We start from the raw sequence: 4960 nt of genomic DNA on the forward strand, positions 1-4960 counted from the left end.
ATTTTGGGGTCGACGTTAAAAAATCTCGGTTAGGCCTAATAAGATATTTTGGCGTCGACGTAAAAAATCCCCGTTAGGCCTAATAAGATATTTTGGGGTCGACGTTAAAAAATCTCGGTTAGGCCTAATAAGATATATTGGCGTCGACGTTAAAAAATCCCGGTTAGGCCTAATAAGATATTTTGGCGTCGACATTAAAAAATCCCCGTTAGGCCTAATACGATATTTTGGCGTCGACATTAAAAAATCCCCGTTAGGCCTAATAAGATATTTTGGTGTCGACGTTAAAAAATCCCGGTTAGGCCTAATAAGATATATTGGCGTCGACGTTAAAAAATCCCGGTTAGGCCTAATAAGATATTTTGGTGTCGACGTTAAAAAATCCCGGTTAGGCCTAATAAGATATATTGGCGTCGACGTAAAAAAATCCCGGTTAGGCCTAATAAGATATTTTGGCGTCGACGTAAAAAAATCCCGGTTAGGCCTAATAAGATATTTTGGCGTCGACGTTAAAAAATCTCGGTTAGGCCTAATAAGATATTTTGGGGTCGACGTTAAAAAATCTCGGTTAGGCCTAATAAGATATTTTGGCGTCGACGTAAAAAATCCCCGTTAGGCCTAATAAGATATTTTGGGGTCGACGTTAAAAAATCTCGGTTAGGCCTAATAAGATATTTTGGCGTCGACGTAAAAAATCCCCGTTAGGCCTAATAAGATATTTTGGCGGCAACGTTAAAAAATCTCGGTTAGGCCTAATAAGATATTTTGGCGTCGACGTAAAAAATCCCGGTTAGGCCTAGTGAAATATTTTTGGCGCCGACGTTAAATAATCCCGGTTAGGCCTAATAAGATATTTTGGCGTCGACGTAAAAAATCCCCGTTAGGCCTAATAAGATATTTTGGAGTCGACGTAAAAAATCCCGGTTAGGCCTAGTGAAATATTTTTGGCGCCGACGTTAAATAATCTCGGTTAGGCCTAATAAGATATTTTGGCGTCGACGTAAAAAATCCCCGTTAGGCCTAATAAGATATTTTGGCGGCGACGTTAAAAAATCTCGGTTAGGTCTAATAAGATATTTTGGCGTCGACGTAAAAAATCCCCGTTAGGCCTAATAAGATATTTTGGGGTCGACGTTAAAAAATCCCGGTTAGGCCTAATAAGATATTTTTGCGTTGACGTAAAAAATCCCCGTTAGGCCTAATAAGATATTTTGGCGTCGACGTAAAAAAATCCCAGTTAGACCTAATAAGATATTTTGGCGTCGACGTTAAAAAATCTCGGTTAGGCCTAATAAGATATTTTGGCATCGACGTAAAAAAATCCAGGTTAAGCCTAATAAGATATTTTGGCGTCGACGTTAAAAAATCTCGGTTAGGCCTAATAAGATATATTGGCGTCGACGTTAAAAAATCCCGGTTAGGCCTAGTAAAATATTTGGGCGTCGACGTTAAAAAATCCCGGTTAGGCATAATAAGATATTTTGGGGTCGACGTTAAAAAATCTCGGTTAGGCCTAATAAGATATTTTGGCGTCGACGTAAAAAATCCCGGTTAGGCTTAGTGAAATATTTTTGGGGCCGACGTTAAATAATCCCGGTTAGGCCTAATAAGATATTTTGGGGCCGACGTTAAATAATCCCGGTTAGGCCTAATAAGATATTTTGGCGTCGACGTTAAAAAATCTCGGTTAGGCCTAATAAGATATTTTGGCGTCGACGTAAAAAATCCCGGTTAGGCTTAGTGAAATATTTTTGGGGCCGACGTTAAATAATCCCGGTTAGGCCTAATAAGATATTTTGGCGTCGACGTAAAAAATCCCCGTTAGGCCTAATAAGATATTTTGGCGCCGACGTTAAATAATCCCGGTTAGGCCTAATAAGATATTTTGGCATCGACGTAAAAAATCCCCGTTAGGCCTAATAAGATATTTTGGCGTCGACGTAAAAAATCCCGGTTAGGCCTAGTGACATATTTTTGGCGCCGACTTTAAATAATCTCGGTTAGGCCTAATAAGATATTTTGGCGTCGACGTAAAAAATCCCCGTTAGGCCTAATAAGATATTTTGGCGGCAACGTTAAAAAATCCCGGTTAGGCCTAATAAGATATTTTGGGGTCGACGTTAAAAAATCCCGGTTAGGCCTAATAAGATATTTTTGCGTCGACGTAAAAAATCCCCGTTAGGCCTAATACGATATTTTGGCGTCGACGTAAAAAATCCCCGTTAGGCCTAATAAGATATTTTGGCGGCGACGTTAAAAAATCTCGGTTAGGTCTAATAAGATATTTTGGCGTCGACGTAAAAAATCCCCGTTAGGCCTAATAAGATATTTTGGGGTCGACGTTAAAAAATCCCGGTTAGGCCTAATAAGATATTTTTGCGTTGACGTAAAAAATCCCCGTTAGGCCTAATACGATATTTTGGCGTCGACGTAAAAAATCCCCGTTAGGCCTAATAAGATATTTTGGCGTCGACATAAAAAAATCCCCGTTAGGCCTAATACGATATTTTGGCGTCGACATTAAAAAATCCCCGTTAGGCATAATATGATATTTTGGCGTCGACATTAAAAAATCCCCGTTAGGCCTAATAAGATATTTTGGCGTCGACGTTAAAAAATCCCGGTTAGGCCTAATAAGATATTTTGGTGTCGACGTTAAAAAATCCCGGTTAGGCCTAATAAGATATTTTGGCGTCGACGTAAAAAAATCCCGGTTAGGCCTAATAAGATATTTTGGCGTCGACGTTAAAAAATCTCGGTTAGGCCTAATAAGATATTTTGGCATCGACGTAAAAAAATCCAGGTTAAGCCTAATAAGATATTTTGGCGTCGACGTTAAAAAATCTCGGTTAGGCCTAATAAGATATATTGGCGTCGACGTTAAAAAATCCCGGTTAGGCCTAGTAAAATATTTGGGCGTCGACGTTAAAAAATCCCGGTTAGGCCTAATAAGATATTTTGGGGTCGACGTTAAAAAATCTCGGTTAGGCCTAATAAGATATTTTGGCGTCGACGTAAAAAATCCCCGTTAGGCCTAATAAAATATTTGGGCGTCGACGTTAAAAAATCCCGGTTAGGCCTAATAAGATATTTTGGGGTCGACGTTAAAAAATCTCGGTTAGGCCTAATAAGATATTTTTGCGTCGACGTAAAAAATCCCCGTTAGGCCTAATACGATATTTTGGCGTCGGCGTAAAAAATCCCCGTTAGGCCTAATAAGATATTTTGGCGGCGACGTTAAAACATCTCGGTTAGGTCTAATAAGATATTTTGGCGTCGACGTAAAAAATCCCCGTTAGACCTAATAAGATATTAGGGCGTCGACGTTAAAAAATCCCGGTTAGGCCTAATAAGATATTTTGGGGTCGACGTTAAAAAATCTCGGTTAGGCCTAATAAGATATTTTGGCGTCGACGTAAAAAATCCCGGTTAGGCCTAGTGACATATTTTTGGCGCCGACGTTAAATAATCTCGGTTAGGCCTAATAAGATATTTTGGCGTCGACGTAAAAAATCCCCGTTAGGCCTAATAAGATATTTTGGCGGCAACGTTAAAAAATCCCGGTTAGGCCTAATAAGATATTTTGGGGTCGACGTTAAAAAATCCCGGTTAGGCCTAATAAGATATTTTTGCGTCGACGTAAAAAATCCCCGTTAGGCCTAATACGATATTTTGGCGTCGACGTAAAAAATCCCCGTTAGGCCTAATAAGATATTTTGGGGTCGACGTTAAAAAATCCCGGTTAGGCCTAATAAGATATTTTTGCGTCGACGTAAAAAATCCCCGTTAGGCCTAATACGATATTTTGGCGTCGACGTTAAAAAATCTCGGTTAGGCCTAATAAGATATTTTTGCGTCGACGTAAAAAATCCCCGTTAGGCCTAATACGATATTTTGGCGTCGGCGTAAAAAATCCCCGTTAGGCCTAATAAGATATTTTGGCGGCGACGTTAAAACATCTCGGTTAGGTCTAATAAGATATTTTGGCGTCGACGTAAAAAATCCCCGTTAGACCTAATAAGATATTAGGGCGTCGACGTAAAAAATCCCGGTTAGGCCTAATAAGATATTTTGGGGTCGACGTTAAAAAATCCCGGTTAGGCCTAATAAGATATTTTTGCGTCGACGTAAAAAATCCCCGTTAGGCCTAATACGATATTTTGGCGTCGACGTTAAAAAATCTCGGTTAGGCCTAATAAGATATTTTTGCGTCGACGTAAAAAATCCCCGTTAGGCCTAATACGATATTTTGGCGTCGGCGTAAAAAATCCCCGTTAGGCCTAATAAGATATTTTGGCGGCGACGTTAAAACATCTCGGTTAGGTCTAATAAGATATTTTGGCGTCGACGTAAAAAATCCCCGTTAGACCTAATAAGATATTTTGGGGTCGACGTTAAAAAATCTCGGTTAGGCCTAATAAGATATTTTGGCGTCGACGTAAAAAATCCCGGTTAGGCCTAGTGACATATTTTTGGCGCCGACGTTAAATAATCTCGGTTAGGCCTAATAAGATATTTTGGCGTCGACGTAAAAAATCCCCGTTAGGCCTAATAAGATATTTTGGCGGCAACGTTAAAAAATCCCGGTTAGGCCTAATAAGATATTTTGGGGTCGACGTAAAAAATCCCCGTTAGGCCTAATACGATATTTTGGCGTCGACGTAAAAAATCCACGTTAGGCCTAATAAGATATTTTGGCGGCGACGTTAAAAAATCTCGGTTAGGTCTAATAAGATATTTTGGCATCGACGTAAAAAATCCAGGTTAAGCCTAATAAGATATATTGGCGTCGACGTTAAAAAATCCCGGTTAGGCCTAGTAAAATATTTGGGCGTCGACGTTAAAAAATCCCGGTTAGGCCTAATAAGATATTTTGGGGTCGACGTTAAAAAATCTCGGTTAGGCCTAATAAGATATTTTGGCGTCGACGTAAAAAATCCCCGTTAGGCCTAATAAGATA

The sequence above is a fragment of the Leiobunum rupestre genome, chromosome 2 (genome assembly GCF_980474605.1).
Source record: "Leiobunum rupestre chromosome 2, qqLeiRupe1.1.hap1, whole genome shotgun sequence".
Lineage (NCBI taxonomy): Eukaryota > Metazoa > Arthropoda > Arachnida > Opiliones > Sclerosomatidae > Leiobunum > Leiobunum rupestre.